Below are 22,351 nucleotides of genomic sequence, written 5' to 3'. Positions count from 1 at the left end.
GGATTTAAACTACCCTTCTGGAGGATGGTATCACTTGTGGGCCTTTGCACCACTGGTTTAGTAGCTCTTACAGTTTTGGTGGCTTGGAGAGTTACCTTAAAAGGTAACTCCCCAGGATATATTCTGCTTTTGGAAGGCTTATATTACTACGACCAGGTGCTCAAATAGTTGGTTGCAGACACTGGCTTAACCTTAAATGTATAGCAGCCATATCTATCTGTGGATATGGCTAGTCCAGGAAACTTGTCCAGTTCCTATGGACTAAAGTACTCAGCTCTAGTATTAGCAAGGGCCAATACTCTGTACACATTGGTGTTGGTGGTAGCAGTGGTAATGACAAGACAATTGTCAATTTCACATTTGGTCTCTGGTCTTCTAAACTCTTAAACTTCCAAATGAAGCTGTTGGGGCTCAGCAGAGGTGACTCTCCTACACTCCAGTTGTACCTCACTCCAAGGCTGATGCTTATAATTTCCCTCAAATGTAGTGGCGGGATGTATGTTTGGGGGGGCACTGCCTCTCTTAGGTCTGGACATATCTACAGACCCACAGAGGCTATACCCTAGACTAAGGGAAGTCTCTTCTCAAGGGCTAAGTATTTAAAAACCTCTGTAGAGTTTTCCTCCCCTAATTTGGATGTGCTCAGTTTGAAGAAAGCTAGGATAGCCCAGAACAATTGTGGGACATGTCCTGAGCAGGCCTTGAGTTTGTTGAGCATCAGCAGGGGCCTACTGGTGGGAGACAAAACCCTACAAAGCCTTTGCTTGAAGCTGTCAGGCTTGTCTTAAGTCAGGTGAGTGAGGAAGAAGTCAGCCATCTTGGAAATTCTCCACCATTATTGCCTAGCCATGGCCCCTCTCCCTCTTTGCCTTCCAGGGCGTCTGTCAAAATCCTGGTCTTACCTCTCCTCATAAACATGTACTGTTAGAAGCCAACTGCTGCCCAAGCCACAGTATCTTTCCCTTAGCAGTCCTTCCCCCTTCACAAACACTTGATGGGCACTCTACTGAGACAAGTGTGAATCTCAGACTGACTCTCATATGCCAGGGTTTCTTACCCGGAAAAGCATGCTTACACTAACAGGGTATTGGTGGTCACACATCCTGATCCACATCCCCTTTTCTGCTGCCTGCCAGGGGATCAGAGACTCTGGCTATGGGCTTGAGCTGTGAGAGGTATAAGAAGCATTACCACTTCTGCTTTGTGAGCCCTCACTTCCTTTCTTCAGAGCCCCCAACATACTGCCTTTCTCTGATTCTGGGACCTAAGGTCTCCTCAGAGCACCAACACACTGTTGCCCATCTGTCTATCCATGGCATCAATAACTCTTTTAATACAGTGTATGCACAACATGTCTCTATGTTCCCTTGGCTCCTCTATCTGAGAGCTTTCACGTCTCTCAGCTGTTGAAAAGGAGGCCTCAGGTCATCTAACATAACACGACACAGCCTCCTGCCTGTGCAGCTTTGGTAGCAGATCCCATGTTTGCCCCCTGGAGAGTCTGGAGTGTCTTCCCAGAGTCCACTGCCAGCTTTGACGACCTTGACACCTGCTCTACTTTAGACGGGGCATAATTTCCCGGTATTTTATTTATCTATTTATTTTTAGGCAGGATCTTTGTATGTATCCCAGACCAGGCCTGGAACATATTACTTAGCCTGGGTTGGCTTTGATCTTGTGATCCACCTGTCTTAACCTCTCAAGAGTTAGGATTACAGGTGTGTGACACTATACACCTAACAGTCTTCATTCTTCATATGAATTCTGTCCCCAGTAAGTGGAGGTGCAAAGTGTTTCTGTAACGAAATAGGAGAAGGGCGAGTTGGAAGAATGCTTTGTGACACTATGTGCTGAACTTGTGACAAGACAATGGGGCTGGCCAACTTTAGGGATTGATTTATTCGTAAGGAGCAAATATTGTGTTATAAAATAAAAGCAGTATCAGCCATCACCACAATGATATAAATAGAACTTGGAAGCACTCGGGTTTGCTTTGCACTGATGTTGCCTAAGCTTCATCAATGAGGTTACACAGGAGGGCTTGTATATTTAGGCAAACGGGGGTTCCTTTTGTATTTCATCAGGCTGTGACACGCCCTCATTTCATTGTCTGAACAGTATCCTGGAGAAACCTGATCTTACACAGAGCACGTGGTGGCTGCTAGAGGACCAGCAGGGTCAGGAAGACAGTCACGGGGAAGATAACAGGAAATGAGTAAGAACCTGTGAAAGCCCTTTGACCTGAGGAGTTGCAGGAGGCTGAGAATACCTGCTGGGATGCTAAAGGTAATTAATTATCCTTGGTAGGTACAATCTAGGCAGGATAGTTGTATGGGTCTCTTATCCACTCAGGACAGGAGGAGAAGGAAAATTGTCTGGCAATTTTACTTCTGCTTCAGGGAAGCCTGTCTTACTCTCTAAGAATGTGAACTTAGACCTGGATAGCCCTGGGAACGCAAAGACAGAAATGTCAAGTGGCTGGAAAAGAAGTAGAGTAAATACCCACTTGCCTTTGTTTACCAAAAGCCTGAGAAGTGAGCCATTGTCTGCTACCCTCACCTCCCCCAACGCCACTCCTTTTGTGATAATGTGAAACTGGACTGCCTACGGAGCTCCTTGCAAGGCACCGGATGTAGTGACACCTACAACCCCAAGGGTGCCTTTCATTCACTGGAGCATTCTTGGAGAACTGAGAAACGAGAAACGTGTTGGCTGCGGAACAGAGCATGCTTGCTGGCTCTCTGCCTCTCCCTGTTTGACAGACAGCCACATCTTTTCATACAGTGCCAGCCACATTCCTGAGAAGTGATGTCAAGGTCTGAGTAAATGGATTTGGCTGTATCGAGCATCTGGGCACCAGCGCTGCATTTAACTCTGACAAATTGGCTATTTGTGCCACTACTGGTCCCTTCATTGACCTTAACAACCCTGTCTGCATGCTCCAGGATGATTCCACCCGTGGCAAGTTACAAGGCACAGTCAAGGCTGAGAAACTGGGGAGCTTGTCCATTAACAGAGCCAACAACGCGCGCACGCACGCACGCACGCACGCACGTGTGGTGTTAGTATTGACTATGTTGTGGCACTGGTTTCTGCACCAAGGTTGGGGAAATTGGGGCTCACTCAAAGCGTGGTGCAAAAAGACAATTTATGTCTGCCTTTTTGGATACCCCTGTATTTATGATGGGCACGAACCATTAGAACTATACGAACCATTAGAACTATACAAGATGGTCTTCAGTGTCTCCTGTACCAGAAACTGTTTAGCACTCTTCCAGGGTTACGCCACAGCATCATGGAAGGACTTCTAGTCACAATCCCCGCCATCACTGCCACCCAAGAAGACTGCCATCCTCAAAGAAACTGCAGCACGATGATCATGTGGCAGCTGAGAACTTTATACGCTACCATGGCAGTGCACGAGGCCATCCCTGAACTCAATGGGGAGCTAATAGTATGACTAAAAGAGGGTGAGGCTCCCTCTTTCAATGTGCCAAGTGTGAATCTGACTTGCTGCTTAAGAAAGCTGCCAAATATGCCGATGGCAAGCAGTGGGTGAAACTGGCACCAGAGGATATCCTAATAATCATCCTACATTCTACTGAGGACCAAATTACCTCTCATGAGTTTAAGAATGCCATAAATCCAAACGTGGTGTACACTTTTAATCTTAGCACTTGGGAGGCAGAGGCAGGTAGATAAGTTTGAGGCCATCCTGGTCCATATAGTGAGTTTCAGGACAGGCAGGACTACATAGAGACCCTGACTCAAAAACAAATAAACAAACAAACAAGAATCAAATCAAAAGCAACCAACCAAAGGAGAATAGGACGTATAACTTCAAATTCTCAGAGTCAAAGGCTTAATTGATTGCTCTGAGTTTCCAAAGAAATGCTTTTAGGCATTGAAAACTAGGGACTTGTCGTTCTAAGCTTTCAAATACTTATACCCAAACTCAAGTCAGTGACTGAGGGCACTAGACTCTTAATGTCAGTGTCCTAGTATCTGGGAGCTAGTGTTATAGCTTTAAGCTCTGGGTGTAGGAGACTAGAACTTAACTCTGGGCAGCTCTTTGAAACTTCCAGTAACCTGGGTTGGTAGTGTCCTACTCAGCTCTGTGGTCTCTCACCTTCGACAGTTCTTCAAAGTCTCTGTCCTGGAACTCTTCAACTGTCTCCCAGCTGCTGAATGAGCAAAGACTTACAGCCTTAGGAATCCCAACCTGGAGGACTGGGACCTCAGAAGTAACTCTCCAGTCACCTTCTAGGTGTCTAGTGTCTTGACCTAGAAGGCCACTGGTGTATGTGCTTTTAGTGCTACCAGCACATCCCACTCTATGATAATAACAGGACATATGGAACACGCTTACCTAAAAGTTCAAAGTTGCAGTCTAAATGGGGGCAGCATGGAAGAGGGGCGTTTCCGAAGACTGATCCAGGAAGGAGGAGGAACAGCCTTTCTTACATAGCCAATATGATTGCACACAGCTTCTAGTTCTAGCAATCGATTACAAACCTCTTGGACGCACCAATAATAAACCCCAAACACCCAAATGCGCACAGCCCCCTTTCTGTAAATCAGAAGTGTTTGCTGAGTGCAAAGTGCCCTTCTCCATCCCAGAGCTACAAGATGGGTAAGGCCATCCACAGTGACTGTAGGTGAGGGCCTTCACAGTTCGCTGAGGTTTATTACTGCTATGGTGAATACTGACAAAGCTGGTATAAGCCGTCTGAGCTGTTGCTGGAGAAAGACCTCCTAAAACAGAAGCGGAGGTTTCAACATGATTGCAAGGCTCTTGAATGCAGTATGAGTGGGGTTTCCTTGGAGTGCTTTTGAAATATTTTAACCAGGATGTAGCTCAGTGGAAGAATTCGGCCTTAGTTACTTTTCTATTGCTGTGAAGACGCCATGACCAAGGCGTGGCACTGGAGCAGTAGCTGAGAGACATAGAGACAAAGTCTGGGGCCCTCAGTGGAGACCTAGTGTGTGGGAATGAAATTGATGGGCCTGATTATGTATGACAAAATTCCTTTATAATAGAATTCAGTTGTGCCAGATGTGGTGGCTCTGTAATCCTAGCATTTAAGAGGATCGGGGTCAGTTTGGGCTACCATACATACCAAGTTCAAGGCATGTCTGAGCTATATGGAGGGACTTTGTTAAGATTTTAAAAAGAAAAAGAAATGAAGAGAGGATCGGACCCAAACACAATAAATGAAGACTCTAGCTGTGAATTTAATCTTGTTAGGAAAGTCTCTTTCTAAAACACTCATTCTCGAGAGTCACTTCCCCAGAACTCACTTTAAGAGAAACAAAGCTCTTTACAAATAGCTTTGTCCCATGTGATTGGAAAACAGGAAGTCAAACTGGTCAAGGGTCTTACAATTGGGTCTTACAACTTGTGACTGTGTGTGTTTTTTTGTTTGCTTGTTTGCTTTACATTAAAACATTTAGCTTTCAAAGTGTCAGGCTTCCTTATGACATTTCATAGTTACCGATCCTGTCGCATCCCTTCCTCTTCTCATCTCCCAGTTGCCCATCTCCACTTAAACACTTCTACCTCCACTATCCCCCACCCTCTCTGTATTTTCAAATCACCCATGTTCTGTTATCTTCTCCACCCCTCCCCCTTAAGGTCTCTTTTGCCTTCTCTCATCTCTTCTCAATATTTTATTTCCTTTGGCATATGCTTATTTTTTCTAAACAAACAAGCAAATTGAAAAACCAATATAGCTCCGAATGAGGGTACATGTGTTGTACAAAAGACTTCCTTGTTGATTGGCAGAAAACTGGACTCCATGAATGAGGTAGTGAGGCAGGAGCCTTACATTCTAATAAATATCCGGACATCTCTGCTGTGGTCCCTGTGTTTTTCCTGTCATGACCACTAAGAAATATCCCAGGTGATATTAAAATGACTTCCAAATCACTGGTCCTTGCAGTTAAGTCTTTTCTTAGATTATTTTTCCGTAGGAAGAGCAACTTAAGGAAACCAATGTTTTGTCATGGTGAGGACTGAGCTCAGCCTTTGTCTCCAGACTAGGTAAGCAAAGTGTGGGCTGCACCTGCATCCCGGAGCAAGTGCTTTGAAAGCACATACACGGCAGAGACTGAGAAAAACCTGCACAGATTAATTTGTGATTATTTATGTCACACCATATATATACTAGTGTCTTTGGGTCATTGTATTAATAAAATACTCCTTGTTTGCTCTTATCTTCTTCCAAGCTCCAGACACTGATTGCCACGTTCAATATCAACAAGAATCAGCCCTTTATCCCCTTAGCAATTCAGTATGGATTTTCTAAAACAGTGCTACTTCATGTTTTAGAAGCCCTATAATTGCCATGTAGTAATAGAGAGTCTACAATTATAAAGATGAATAAATCCAAAATATATGTTAATGGATGTAAATTTAGTTTAATGTTAGAGGTGGTAAATATAGTTTTAAATAAGTATTTGTCATACAAACATTTTTTCAATGTTTACTCTGTACAAAAAGGTATATATATATTATATGTATATATATATACATATATATATATATATGAATAGTTGCTGAAAACCATCTTTTGGGGCAGGTTTATTTCTTTTTAATTTCTTTTTATTTCATTTTATTATTCAAAGTATTTGGTTTGCTATGGTATTTTTGAGCATAATTTGTTTATGCTGGTCTTCCTTCTCTCCTCCCCGTCCCCTTGCCTCTCCTACCCTCTCAGCCTCCTTCCTGCTTCCATGCCATGTCATGTCTTCTATTTTTGTTCTCTCCCCTCATCAACACCTCCATCAACACCTTCTTTCTCCCCTTTTGTCTCCTTTCTAGTTTCATATCACACAACACACACACACACACACACACACACACACACACACACACACACACATCTGTACATGAGAGAGAACATCCAGTATTTCACTGCCCGCCTGCCTGCCTGCCTGTCTTCTTTTCTTTCTCTTCTTTTTTCTCCCCGAGACAGGGTTTCTCTGCTTGGCTGACTTCCTGGAACTTGCTCTGTAGACCAAGCTGGCTTTGAACTCAGAAATCCGCCTGCCTCTTCCTTTCTGAATCTGGATCACCTCACTTAACAAAACAATGTCCAGGTCCATCCTTTTCCCTTTCAATTTCTTTTTTAAAGTACATGAGTTATTTAACTTTTCTGAGTAGTAATCATAGAGTCAGACAATTACATTCACTGCTAACCATTTGTTGCTAATTAAAACAAACAAACAAACAAACAAACAAACAAAAAACAGTTTTCTAGGATTGGTTTTTAAAAAATTACTTGATATTTAGGCACCAAGAAGTAAAATCTGTATCTTTGATTTTCTTAGGTTAATTTTATGTGGGTGTTTTTAATGTTTTTTATAAATTAAGTTTGTTCTGTAATAATGTCATATATGTTTATATATATGGATTCTGACTGCTCTAATCCTTACTTTCTTGTCTCTCTCTCACCCCTGTCCTCCCTTTCCTACACTCATGGCTTCTTGTTTTGTGACATACTCAGTTTAAAAAGGGTTGCTTATGTGACTGTAACTGTGGAGTTATGCACTGGACCTGGCTGGCTTCCCTAGTGGGTACATATCTGAAGATAATGATATCCGGTCTTCCAGAGTCTACCAATAGCCAATAGTTCCCCAGGGTCCTGTAAGTACTGACAAGGTAGGTAAGGGGAGGTGCTGCTTCAAGTAGGGTAGCCTTGGGAGCCTTGTCCTCTTTGAGTCTCAATTTTGTCACCTTTAAAATGCTACCAATTACTACCCCACAGGGTTTCCACACGTTGGCACTGTGCGGTGGTGTAAAGAGGTGCCCTGTCCCCAAAGGCACTGTGAACATTGCCTGTATCCAAATCTGAACTTTCTCAAAACTATAGCTTAAGGACCTGAATATACCAGAGATGGGGACCAGTCCCACTTGCTGCCCATTAACAGGCTTGCCTTACACCTCACCACGCTTTCTTGCTGCTGCAGAGAGTCCGCTCTCTTCTTCCACATTTCATTGTCACCTCAGGCTGCAATATATCAGGTGACACACTTGCTGTTCTCAGGTGAGGACAGTCACGTCCTACTCCAGATCTGTAAATGAGGTCCACAGGCCAGTGTGGCCTCAGCTCACATCTGCTATCAAGATACTGTCCTAATTAGAAAAAGCAAGCTGTAGAACAGTGTGTACAATATATTTGTGTGCATTGTAAGATAAACATATGAAGTATGCTTATGTATTTGTAAACAAATTATGAAGGAATATGTGAGGAGTTACGCTTTTGACTAGTTCTAATGGGAAGAAAGGAGACTTTTTACTCATTATTATAATTTGAAAGTTGTTACCAGGAATACAGTTTCTTTCATAATAAAAAACCTTTAAGTAAAAACATAGATAACATATAGAAACATATAGTCATGTGTTGTATGATGATGTTTGATCAACAGACCACATATATGATGGTGATCCTGTAAGACTGTGATGAGGATGAAATAAATTCTTATTGCCAAAAGATGGCAGAGCAATTGCCAAATAAGTAACACTACAGTACTCATATGTGTGTGGTGACGCTGGTGTAAATGCAGATGCAGTACTAAAAATAGGTAACAGCCAAACTCCACAGGTATCTGCAGCTCTTGGTTTGCTCATCTGTGAAATCATAGCTAATCCATAGGGCCACAATCCATAGGACCACTGTGCTCATTGAATGACTCACGCTCAGGAAATGCTTCTGCTTAGCAAAATAATGGTATAGAAGAGGCAGAAGGCAGGCTGGTTTGATGTGATAATCTCTTTCGCCACCTTGTGGTTGGTGACGCACAAGTCAGCCGTGCCGCGACACGTGTTAATAAGCAGAGACTCGAGCTTCCTCCAAGTTTGGACCTTAGTGGGCCGGATGATTTGGAACTTGGAGAACTGAGAAATAAAAACGTAAGTAGGTAGCTTATGGCTCTTTCATTTTAGGTCCTTATTGTCTAGACGCTTTACTTACATTCCCTACGCGTGCGTGCGTGCGCGCGTGCACGAGCACACGGGGAAACTCCCCCCTCCCCCCTGCCCCCGGTACTTAAAGAAGGTAAAATGTGCGTGTGTGTGCGTGTGTGCGCGCGTGTGTGTGTGCGTGCGCGCGCGCGCGTGTAAGGTGTTCGTGCTGGTGACTACAGAGGTTACAAGAGGGGCATTGGATCGATCCCCCCCCCCCGAACGTGAGTTATGGACCACCACGTGGGTCTTAGGAATTGAACCCAGACCCTCTGTGAGAATTAAGTGCTCTCAACTATTTATGCATCTTCCCACCTCCAAGTGTTAGTTTCCACAAGTAGATGTTGTGGATGTTCTAGAGACATAGTTCGGAACTCAACCACAGCAGTGTCCATGCGGACAAGAAGAGGGAACATACATGTTTCTACTACTTAGTCTCTAAATCAGATTTCTAGCCAGCTACAAGTTTCTTTGAGCTCCCTAATAGGTCGAGGGGGAGGGGCGTGCACACACACATACCCATGCCATCTATCATCTATATCATCTGTCGTCTACCTTGTTACCTAAGGAAGGAAAACCAGTGTCCCTGCGCAGAAATGTATGTGAGCTAAACACTCAAACACATAAGATAAATAAATCTTAGTTGATTCTAATCCTTACTGTCCCTTGGTCATGGTCTATCACATCCATGGGGCATGGCTTCTGCCAGGCAGTTCTTGTTTTCCTCATGAGCCAAAGTTGTATGGAAGAGCATCCAATCAGTAGAACCTACTAGGGCATAGTCCTTCCCCTAGGCTAAGCTTGGGTTTCCATCCGAGGGAGGCAGGACTCTGAATGGAAGGATTTCTGAAAAAATTACAAGGACTGTTGAGAAATGCTTGGGTAAGGCAGGGAACCATGAGTACTTCAGATCTTGTCTTCCTTTCCCAGATCCAGCTCTCCCAACAACAGTAGGCTTGAGAGATGTATGGCCCAGGCACACCTGGGAATCTAGAGCTGCCTAATTTTTGGTTAGGTTACATTTAAGCTATTTTCTGGGTAGGTAATGTGTTAACAAATGGGAGGGTTGTTTTTGGACTAGGGTCTCCACTGGAGTATGGATCATGCTGTCTAATTTACCATTGTATTACGTAGCTCAGTGCCTCATGAACAAACTAAGTTGGTCATTGCCTTGAACGTGTATATTTTTATTGACATTTCAGGCCCCTAATCTCAAGAGAAGCCTAAGGAGTGTTGTTTTGGTGTCTTGTTAACTAAGGGAAATCTAGAGGCAGCCCCAGTCTTATAATCTACAGTTTCCCATAGGGCTTCTGACTCCCTCCCTTTCCAGAGAGAGGTCTTTCTCTCTTCCACAGTCAGTGTCTCCATTCTGATACTTCTATGCAGCCAGATGTTTTCTAGGGCCAGTTCTGCTCTCAGGACATGTTTTCAGGAGGAAGAGATGAATCATTCTAGCTTTGGTATTGCTGCATCTGAAATCCTGTTGGCATTGAACTTAATATCCAGGGGGGATGGTTGAGCTTGCCTGCAGCCTTGGCATTTGAGCAAGTACCTTATCTCTAGCTTTGTCTGTGACTGCTAAATGGCCACTAGAGGGAGCCAGTGGAGCTTTGGTGGAACATGGCACTTCCTGTTTGCACTCGGTTCCTGTTCTGGGGGGGAAGAAAAAAAATCACTGTTGCTTAGCAACAAGAAAGCCAATCATGCTTGCGTCTCATGCCTCTGTCACTAACCCCAAGTGAGACATAGAACATAAAGTCTCCTTCAGATATTATATACTGTAACGGTTTGGAACTTACTGGTCACTTGAAATGTGGCCTGTGATCTCATTATTTTAAATGGATGGAACTTGAGAATCTCATCCTGAGTGAGATAACCCAGAGCCAGAAGGACACGCATGGTATGTACTCACTTATAAGTGGACATTAAATGCAGGATAACCATGCTACAATCTACAGGCCCAAAGAAACTGGGTAATAAGGAGGTCCTGAGGGAGGATGTGCGAGTCTTACTCAGAAGGGGAAACTAAATAGGTGGATGGAGAGAGGGAACTGGGTAGGAGAGGAGGCGAGGAGGGGAACAGGGATGACGATCAGATGTGGGGAGAAGGGGGGTGAGAAAGGCCTGGGAGTAAGAATGGAAGCCTGAGGGGGGTGCATCTCTGGTGACTAGCTAGAGGCCTGGGATGGGAGAGGATACAGGGAGTCTATGGGGAGTATACCTTAGCTTAGATTCCTAGCAGAGGGCACTGAAATAGGGGACTCAAGACAGCCCACATATTCAGTGTATTTGCTAGACAGACTCATAGGACTCAGTGTATCTTTGCATTCATGACTCAGGTTTTATTATAGCAAAAGGATGTCCAATAAGGCCAATGGGGGCAACTACTTCGGGCCTGGAGAGATCTATGCACAGGCTTCCTCATGGACTTTTCCTCTGTTGAGGGGACATACTAATATACCCTTTCTTAAGAATAAAATGCACACTACATAGGTGGTATATTTTATCCAAGAAAGCTTAGAGCACACGGTTGTTCCTGGAGACTGCTTACTGAACAACCACTGCCTATCACGCACCAAATTTCAGGCTCTCAGAAGAAAGCAAGCATTGTAGGCTACATGGTTTGTACAAATAACATGTCGGGTGCCATATTCCTTTTGAATTTCTGCTTTAATAAATTATCCCAAGCATGTGCTTCTAACCCCAGAATCTGGGCAGCTGGGTCAGGTGGACTATGAATCTAAGGCCTGCCTGAGCTATGATACCCTGTCTTTAAAAACCACAAACAAAATCTATGTTAACCAAACTATTTTCAATTACCTCAAACCCAGAGGCTTAAGGTATACAGTGTTATCATCTTAGAGTCCAGCAGGTCAGGAAGGTAACCTTGGGTTAGAATGCAGGTGTTGATAGGGCCAAGGTCCTGTCTGATGGGCTAGGCCTCCAGTTCCTGTTTGCTTAGGTTGTTTGTCAGAATTCAACTCTTTTGGGATTATAGGCCAAAAGTCTATTTCCTTATCAATAAGCAAGGGAGGCCCTAAAAATGGCCTTCTGATTCTTCTCTTATTTCTCCTCTGAAAGGAAGCTCCCTGCAGCAATAGAGACCTCTAGATCTCTATGTAGGAATAGAGAAGCCTAGATTTCTATGTAGGAATAGGGAATTCTAGTCTTGGTTTTACAGAGGCTGCAGTGCTTGGCACACCAGCCACTCTAATCTCAGCTTCTAGAGGCCACCACACTCCTTAACTTGCAGCTTCATCTTCAAATTCAAAACCAGAATATTGAGTGTTTCTCAGATCTCATCTCTCTAGTCTCCCCTGGGAAAGGGTCTCCCACCTTCATGAATTTATGTGAGTAGACTGGGCCCACTCAGATGAGCCCGATAATTCTTCCATCTGAAATCCCATAACTTTAATTACATCTTCAAAATCTCTTCTGCCATTGGGAGCAACAGGATCTGGGGATTGAGTTGCAAACAGCTTTGAGTGGGGACCCAAGAAAGGGCACATTTCAAAAGGTAATGGTTTTGAGGCTGTTGTGGCAAGTCTTCTGCATATCCATATGTATGGAAAGAAAGATGGGTGCTATGTATTGACTTAATAGAAACTTGGACCCAGGGCTCAGCCCACAAAAACACCTTATTCCCAGATTCCAGTATGACATACACATTCTCACTTTGAGACTGGGCAATGCTGTTTATTCTCCCTTCAAAATCCAGTTAGGAGGGAAGGTTGAGGAAATGGTTACATGATGATGGTTATTATTAGCATAGGGACTGGTAGAAGATAAATAGTCTACTAAAAATTCTTAGCTATGTGCCATGAGCAACTTGTTTTTGTAAGTTTGATCTTCTCTGATATTTCCAAGCGTGATCTTACTGTTTCATAGATTTAAATGAGAGAATGCATATAAGGCACGTGTAAGATAATCGCTTTCGGATCAGAATGGCTGGTGTGCTAGGTGCTGCAGCATCTGTAAATCCAAGAGTAGAGTTCCCTATTCCTACATGGAGATCTAGACTTCTCTATTTCTACATGAAACTCCCTTCCAGAGAAGAATCAGAAGGCCCTTTCTGCTTGAGACAGGGTCTTACTCAGATTCTTGGTGGTGCCACTGACCCTGGTTGCTTTGGCATTTCGTGAATGCTTATCACCTTATGAAAAAAAAAACTTACTTCTCTTTCATCTTATGAAGGTATGCTATTGTGAATTCTTAACCTTTGGGTGTCACCTCTGCCTCCAGCTTGTCCTTCTACCCCAGGCCTGCTACAGTCACAACAGGCCTAAGGTTCCTGACTCAGAATAGAGATATTTTAGCAGATGCTCTAATAGAATCAGAGATCCCAAGTTTTAAGTTCCAAAAGGACATTTGTAAAATAGAACTGCATTAAAAAAAAGTTATAAGAATTTAGGCCTTTTGAATTCAAAGAAATAAGGACCTATAGAGAGGCATAGAGATATATGTGGCCTGCAAAGGGTTTGGAGCCATCCCAGACAAGATGAACATCCTACACAGAAGAGAGAGCTTATCGGGAGCCGGGATACTGATGACAGCATTCAAGGCTAAGGGATTCAATCAGCATTTCAGACTACATTGAAACATTAAAGGGAATCTCTTCCCTCCTTCCCTCCACTCCTCCATCCCTGCCTCCCTGCCTCCCTGCCTCCCTGCCTCCCTGCCTCCCTGCCTCCCTGTCTCCCTGCCTCCCTGCCTCCCTGTCTCCCTGCCTCCCTGCCTCCCTCTCTCCCTCCTTTTCTTTTCTTTCTCCATAATGGATTTGGGTTCCTTTTCATCTCCAAATACCATAATAGTGTATCCTGGGTGGGGGGGTCTCCGATTTCCACTCAGTTATCTTTTCATCTGAACATAGAGATTGAGAAAGTAAAGGTAATCTGTGGTGCTCATGAAAGGCCAACATGGATGTGATGGAGTGGAAACCATTGGAAACCAGAGGCACACACCATGTTTGTAAGGAGCAACAATTTGTCTAAGAGTCCTCAGCAAAATCGACTTGAATCCACACTCCACTGCCTTGATGGTGGCTTGCAAATGAAGATTCCCCTTTTCCCACTGCTAGAATAGTCACGAGTTCTCCTGTAAGAAAGGCACAATATCTAGATCACAAATCAGCAGAATGTTTCAACACACCTACAATCAGAACAATGTGTTCTAGGGTCAGCTGTCCTCCACGAGAGATGTCAGGTTCTTCCAATTTTTTTGGTGGAAGAGAGCCTGGTTAAGACTAAAAAGTGAGGCATGAGAATCAGGACAGGTTAAAACAACTAACTCAGTGACATGTAGTCTCTTCTAGCACCAGTAATACTTTGCGACTCCTAATGTAACAGCACTCTGTATTTCGGGGACGTTACCCATGCACACTAGAGAAAAAATAAAATAAAAATGACCTAGGAGTGCTGTCTAACATGGTTAAAAGCCCACCTGAGCTGCATAGGTGCACACCAGGGCAAAAAGTGTCTCTCTGAATGACAAGCCCCTGGGACTGTACTAAATGGTGTTTGTGGGTACCGTTTTTAAGGGAGAGGAGGTGGCGTATGATATGATTATCAGACCGTTCTGATACATAAAGGGTTTTAGCAGGAGGGAATCATGATGTGCGTTTTATTAGCTGTGTGCCCTATGAAGACACGTTTGCAATCTCCACACCATACTATTCTTGCCTATGGAGTGGAAAAAAAAATACCCAGAGAACAGCATTATTGGGTAGAAAGAATTTGAAAGTGCTTTCTGCAGAAATTGATTTTTAAATAAGACATCTTCATGTGTTACTTGTCTTCCTCCTACAAATGAATAGCTCTATTAAATAAAGAGTAATTAGGTGAGATTTAAGGTAGTTGGTACTTCACCCTCCCTTCAAGAATATGTGTACATTACAGTTTCTATAACATAATATGGAGCTGAATTCTGGATTTGTGTTAAGGAATAATTTTCATAGATAATTTGGCTTTGTGTGCTGGGAAATAATGGTGGCAGTGGTGACGAGGACAACTCCGTGTGCTTGCGGAGCCAGTAGCCCGCTCGTTTATCTCATCTGTTGTTGATAAAGCCCTCCTCTCACTCTTGTAAATGAAATGAAGCTATTGCTGGGCCTGCAGTGTTTGGTTGCCATGGTTTGAATTCGTTTCATAAGCTGTTGCTTGGCAATCCCACGCGTCAGCTGGCTTTTTTTCCTCAGCACTCTCGCCACACGCTGTCTGAAGTATAATGAGCCTGAGGCTGGGCAAGGGAGGACAGCAGTCCCCAAGCACTTTCTGTCTTCCCACACAGTCCTGCTGATTACCCCGATGCCTGATAAATGCATTGGTAACAGAGCAGTGAAGTGATTAAAAATGCGGGATTTAGGCTTCAGATTCTGCTCTGCCCTAATGTTTCCTTTAGCCTTCTACTTAGAGCCTTGTGTCACCAGGTCCTAGAGTGGTTACAAAACATGAAAGAGAAAATCCATTTGAAGCACCTGGGCACAGTAGGTTTTCAGTAGCTTTGACCTGTCCTGAGAAGGACAATGGAAAGTGGGGTTGGACTTCCTTTGTTCTGTTGTAAAATCATCTGATGTTTGGATTTAATTTGTACAGTTGTAACCCACTTTCCACTTTCCATCATATGAGTGGGCCTACTGTAAATCTGTAGAGCAAAATAAAAATTTAGAAATGAGAGGCACAAGTGGGTGGGAGATAGGGTTATTAGGATTAGAAGACCATAACTATGGATGATGTAAATGGAAAAGATCAATAGGCATAGCAGGTGTCCTCTCTCTGTCTCTCTCTGTCTCTCTCTCTCTTCCTTTTTGGTTTTTCAAGACAGGGTTTCTGTGGTGCTGGAAACCAAGTCCTGGAAATCACTTTGTAGACCAGGCTGACTTCAAATTCACAAAGATCAGCTTGCCTAGGCTGGGATTAAAGATGGCGCCATGCCTGATTCTTTTTTTATTTTTTTCTAGTAGTAGTAGGCGTCCACTCTTAGAAAGAAAGTCGTAATTTATATTAGTTGCCCATTTTTATGGTGTACTTATTCCTACAAAGGCCCAGGCCAAGCTACCAATGGCCTTCTTCAGTGGAATGTGGAGTTGAAAAGAGTTGCTTATTTTAGTTAGGTAGCCTCTTATCTAATAGCCCTTTGGAACCCCACCTTATCACTAAACTAATCCAGTTTCTAGAGGGAGCTTTACTGGGTTTCTTCTCCTTTGTGGACATTTCCCGAAATCTCCTGTTTTTATGGCAGTTTGAGGAGAGCCGGATCTTAGGAATGCGCTTTTGGCCGTCAACAGGAAAGAATGTAGCCAAGGGAATGTCTGTTGTGCAAGCCCAGGATGTTCCTTTACATATGGGCTCATGTGCTCTTTTCTTGCCTAACATACACATGAGCTGAGGGTGGTCCTCAGCACTGCATTAGTTAATCCACCCATTAAGTAAGTAAGTAAGACATTCAATGTGTCCCACGCTCCCCGCTCCAGGGTTGTCTTAGCTATTGCAAGCTTTGGTGTAGCCTTCTGATTCTGAAAGCTGGAGTAAACTACATCTCCACGCATGGGGTGACCAGTTTCAAGTGTCAGGCAGTGAAGGTCACTTGCAAGGAGAGAGGCATCTTGCCTGACCGGCTCTCAGCAAAAAACTATGTCATATGTAGTTTACATTTCACTCGATCCGTAGTGTGTATCACCTCCCGGGTTTTTACCTGACAATGACTTCTACAGATAGACTCCCCAAATGCAGTGGTCCCCTACAAACAATCTGATAGAATTCTGATGTTTATGTCGAGAAATCAGATCAAACACAATGTAGCTTTGTGAGAGGACTAAGCCCACTTAACAGAGCATTTTGTTTTTGTTTTTGTTTTTGTTTTGAGACAGGGTTTCTCTGTATAGCCCTGGCTGTCCTGGAACTCACTTTGTAGACCAGGCTGGCCTCGAACTCAGAAATCCGCCTGCCTCTGCCTCCCATTAACAGAGCATTTTTAAGAAATGTTTCTTCTTTGTTTTGTTGGTGGGAGGATTACTGTAAAGTTATCAACTTCAATAAAATTAATTAATGATCCCGTTCTGAAGAGGGTATCCAGTAGTGGGTCGAGCATACATGTAGACAAGAAGGAGGAAAAGAAGTTGGAATGTCCCAGCAAGAGCAAGTAGAGGGGTTTGGGGGAACTGGGCAACTCCGTACTGGCGGAGCAGAAGCCAGGCTGTTGGAGAAATGATGTGGACAGTGAAGAAGAGGGGAGATGGGAAAGGAATCCTTGGGAGAAGAAATAACGTCTGAGGAATTTTTAGGTAGATTCTGCTGGGGCAGTTCCTCTAGGACATTTTCCCCTAGGAAATCTTTTTGCTGCCCTAGAATGTCCATATATCTGGTGGGAAAGGATTGTCTGTCTATAAGTGACTTTCAATGAGATCAAGATTTAAATCTGGAGAAAATCAGAGGCTGCAGGTCAAAAGAGAGACTCTCGTGTAAATGAGAGAGCATTGTTTGTATGAAAAGATCTAGTGTTCAGTCCAGTATGGTGGTGCACACCTTTAATCCCAGTACTCAGGAAGCAGAGGCAGCAGGTCCTTTGAGTTTGAGGCCACCCTGGTTTACATTTAGGGCCAATATCCAGACAATAGAAGAATACGTTTCTAATTTATTTTGAAGAGATATTGCTTCATGATAAGATCTGAAATTTTATTTCTAGCTATGATTTATTTGGAAGTCATTTATTTGAAAAAGAAGGGTAGCGTATCTGAGATGGCTCAGTCTCTAAGATTCACTTGCCATTGTATGGTGCGAGATGGTTGCTAGGAGCAGGTGCTTAGCAACAGATTATGGTTGTCGATGCTTACCACACTGCTTTCATGCAGGTGACTACTGGAGCACCAGAATTACTACATGACTCCCCCACCCCCAGACAATGGTTGTGCCATTTTAATAGTCTGTTTTTCTTTCTGCTTTATAAATGGGGGAAATACTGAGGTGGTCTAGAGAAAGTGGGGCATCCACTGGCAGGCAAGACTATTAAATGTGGTTTTACTGGGGAAGAATTAAACATCTATTGTTGTACCCCAATGAAGTTCTATCATTTTTTTCCTGACTTTTTTTTTGTTTTTTTGAGACAGGGTTTCTCTGTATAGTCCTGTAACTTGCTCTGTGAACCAGGCTAGCCTCGAACTCAGAAATCTGCCTGCCTCTGCTTCCTGAGTGCTGGGATTAAAGGCATGTGTCACCACTGCCAGGAGTTTTCATTTGTTCATTTGTTTGTTTTTGAGTTGTGTCATGATTTATCTGCTATGGGAGATAGTGCATTTGTTGTTACCTTAACTAGTATAGAGAAGTATCAGAGACATCCCTAAGCAATCATTAATTTCTTAATTCATGCCCTTGGATTTTGCTTCTCCAAACTTTCCAACTCTGAAACCCATTTCAGGAAAGCATGCAGAGAGTCTACTGGGGGGAAGAAGGGGACCAAAAGGAGGGGGCAGGCAAGCAGGAGAGGAGGACCAATAAAATCAAGTGTATGTGAAAACAAACACAATACGATCTACTGCTTTGTGCACTGGTTTTCAAAACCCAGTAACAGAAAGTAAAAGGTTGTAGAAACAATTCCTGGGTGGATGGCGGAGGACTACTTTACCAAGTTTGGTTAAGGTGTAATCCTATACTAGGCTCCAAGGGGGGGTTGTTTAGGAATTTGGGGGTTCGAAAATATTTGGTACAAATACATGGCTGATAAGAGGCTAGAAACTACAACCCAAAGGTAGCAAAGCAGCTGGGGTGAGTTGATGTAGAGACGAGGAAGGGCTGAATAGGCGCACATTCAGGGAACTGCTGTCTCTGCAGTTGTGCCTCATCTGTATGGTCTACCATTCTTTGCATACTTCTCTTTGGGCTGCCCAAGATCCTCACACTCTGATAGTTCTTTAGCTAACACCCACAAGTGTTGCAAACAAAGGCATTTTACCCAGGAGTGTGCATTTCACATTCTCTGAGTGATGGGTCACAGTCCATGGACTAGGGGTGGGGTGAGAATGTAAAGCAAGTCAGAAGCACGGGCTAGAAATTGCTCACTCTGAAGAGGACTCGCAGTCTGACTCTTCTCCAGTGCGGTGCAGTTTCAGATGACCCAAGGAGCTGAAGGATCTCTTTAACACTCTCAGGCCAGGTACTTTTGTGGTATGGTGAAGTTTTTGGTTTCTTCAAAACTACAAAAATGTTATGTGAATATGTTTTTGTTTCGATCTCAGGTGTGGGAGGATAGGGACTGCTTCAGACTGTTCACAGCAGCTAACTTTGATTTGTCTGGTGTTCTGGCAGGGGTGTGATTTTGCCAGCTGAAGGCAGTTTACATTCGGAGTTCCGCGGACTCTTCAGAGGCTGTAAAAATGCCGGAGTCACGAAAGCCTGCAAAGAGCTGTTGCTTGCCTTGCTGCTGCTGCTGCTACTGCCGTCCCTGCCCGTGCTGCAGCTGCTACTCCTGCTGCTGCTGCTGCTGCTTGTTGCTGATTGTTGCGGTTGCTGGTTGCTGTTTACTGTTTGCTGCCGGCTGGATTGCTGGATTGCTGATTGCCAGTCGGCGAAATCCTGGCGATGAAGATCCAACTTGCCCCAAGAAACAAGACGACCCTAAGAAGTAGTCTAATGATTTCAATACGCCCTTTCCCCCTCTGACCTTTCTCTCTTACCTTATGCTGGGGGATTGGAAGGGTGGCAGAAAAAAGAACCCAATAAAGTAGCCAAAAGTAAAGTTACTTTGTGGCTTATTATTCTTGTTCTTTCAGTGTCTTTCTAAAAATAATCTATACATTTTATTTGTTCCCTTCACTCTTTCCTTCTTTTAGACCTAATACTTGGGTGTTAAGCAAAGAATAGTGAGGGTTTTTTTTTCTAGATTGTTTTTATTCTGATATGAAAGATGCTATGTATAATTAAAAGCAAACTTTATTGAGAGTAGGGACTCAAATTACCCAGAGAAAGGAGTTTCTCCATTAGCACAGAATAAACTTCTTTCATCTATGGTTTGTGGGTCATGCAAAAGTATATGTGTTCATTATTGAGTGTTCTTCAAAGTAAGAGCGAGTTGTTGGAAGGGAGACTATATTGGTGTCTATAAGGACTTGATTTTGATTAGCACATAAATCAAATTTCAGTTGCATATAGCAAATTACTGTAGTTATTATAACATCATATACATTTAACACAAATAATTTGTTGTTTTCAAAGTCATTGGGAGGTTTAAAAGAGGAGGCATTAGGCTTGGGACAGTTAAAAAAAAACGGTCACAGCAGGAGGACACTTCTGCCACCACTGGGAAGCAGGACGTTTCTCTCCTGACAGCTGTGTGCAGGATCAAATAATCTAAACCTAAACCCGAGATTAGGGATCTTCTGCGGCAGCTTTTGGTTTGAGAAGCGTTCTCTCTCGGCTGTGCTACAGAGTGGTGGGAACCGGCTCCGTTGCATCTGTTGTCTCAGAACCACAGTGGCAAGATGGAAGGCACTCCTATCGCCACGTTTCTCCCTACTTGACTGCATTTTGAAAGGTAATTTTCACATGAGTATATCTGATTAGCAGAACCTAAATTACATACATTTTCTTCTTTCAGAGAAGTAATAGAGCCTTTGGCTTTCTAGCCTCTATTATAATGGGAGGCACATTATAAATGATCAGAAAAGATGTTTATCAAGCCAATTATGGAGTTTGCAACCAATTATTGCCTGCCTAGAAAGTGGCTTGCATCCCTGACCCTGACACACTGAGACCAGTCTTTCATGATGCAAAACGGGTCCAAATTAGATAAAAGCTTCAATTTTGAAGCAAAGCAAAACCATAATATCCCTGGACTGAGAAGCACTGTGCTTAATAAACCCTGCCCTGCTGGAAGTGATAGAGGCAATCACAAATGTAACAAGCCTAGGTACAGAGAGCGAGGGAACATTTCTGAGAAAGAAAGTAACATTTGAAAATATAAATTCTGAGAAAAAAAGTGCAATAACAAGTTGAGAAACCCATTAGGTGCATTTTAAAGCATAAAAAATAATTTGCAGGCTGTATTGCATTTACCATGTTTGTCTGTGGTGGAGACAGAGGAACGAGACTCCAGATGAGCGATATAACAAAGAACACAGAATAGCTGAGGGTGGTGGTGCACACATCTGTAAGCCCAGTATTTCAGAAATGGAGGCAGGAGAATCATGGTCTGAGACAAGCCTTAGTTATGTGAGATCGCCTTCCTCCATCCCCTCACACACACACACACCCCACAGTGGCATACAGCTCTACAGCTGTGGCTGGGCAGGAAGATCGTGAATTGGCAGCTGCATGGTTCAAATAGCAAAAGTGCTACAAAGTGTGACAACAAGGATGAAACTTGAGGACATTATGCTAATTCTAAGACAGATACAGTATGATTCCCCTCATATGTGGAGTGTAAAATAATCAGAATTGAGCAGAGTAAATAGTAGTTGACTGAGGCTGGGACAGAGGCAGAAATGTGAAGCTGCTATTCAGGGTGGGTATTATTTCACAGGGCAACAGGAATAAGTTTTAGAGATCCACTGTGTAGCATTGTGCCTTTAATTACCAGCCCTATAGTGGACATTTAAAAACCGTTCTTACCACAAAAGAAACTTCTAAACTGAGTTGGGATAATTAACTTTATGGAAATTAGATTTACAATCAAAAAGAATGATAAATCACCCCCAATTTTGAAATACACACGATTATCAACATATCTAAACATAAATGGCTTTCAAAGCTTCAAACATGCCACACAAGGTTAAAAATCTAATCAAGTATCTCCAAGTGAACTCTAGTAACATTCCATACCCTCAGTTTTGACACAAGATCATATGGCATCAAAGTAATACCATAGACTAATAAAAAGCGGTGCCAATGAAAAGCTTATCGAATGGGAAAAATGTACAATGCAAAAGTATTGAAATGCTTTTAAAATCTCACAAGCAGGAAAAGAATAGTAGCAAAATTGTTACTCAGAGACAGAAACCGTAGCTGTGGGCATTTATTTTCAGTCCATGTACAAATTCAAAAAGGTTAGTGAAAAATGTAAAAATCAAAGAGACAAAAATCATACTACTTACCCTCAAATGAAATCGAAATAAAATACTTTTAAAAACTGGGCTGCCTTGTTTGGCCTCAGTGGAAGAGGATATGACCGATCCTACAGTGCCAAGGTGGGTTGGTATATGGGGGTGGGGGGCTCCCCTTTCTCAAAGAAGAGGAGAGGGAGATGGGGAAGGGGTCATGGGGAAGGCCCTGGGAGGAGAGGGGTGACTTCAATCAGGATGTAAAGTGAGTAAATAAATAAATAAATAAATAAAATAAATAGGAGAAAAAACCTACAAGAAGAATATTTGTTTACAGGTTTTGAAGCATTACAAGAAAAGAA

General features: G+C 43.2%; 1 long non-coding RNA gene across 2 annotated transcripts; it reads left to right on the top strand.

Moving 5' to 3' along the window:
* The first annotated feature begins 8,804 nt into the window (after positions 1-8,804).
* 2010204K13Rik (RIKEN cDNA 2010204K13 gene) lies at positions 8,805-19,976 on the top strand. Of its 2 annotated transcripts, none has more exons than NR_027924.1 (2): positions 8,805-8,914; positions 19,261-19,976. It is a non-coding gene; the product is annotated as an RIKEN cDNA 2010204K13 gene (long non-coding RNA). The 2 variants fall into 2 exon arrangements; NR_027925.1 differs by lacking the exon at positions 8,805-8,914 and adding an exon at positions 10,746-10,865 and having other exon boundaries at positions 19,261-19,690.
* Positions 19,977-22,351: the final 2,375 nt, after the last annotated feature.

Source organism: Mus musculus, chromosome X, assembly GCF_000001635.26.
Source record: "Mus musculus strain C57BL/6J chromosome X, GRCm38.p6 C57BL/6J".
In the NCBI taxonomy this organism is placed as follows: Eukaryota; Metazoa; Chordata; class Mammalia; order Rodentia; family Muridae; genus Mus; species Mus musculus.
The sequence above is the reverse complement of the archived record's forward strand: the minus strand, read 5'-3'. Positions and strand labels throughout refer to the sequence as shown.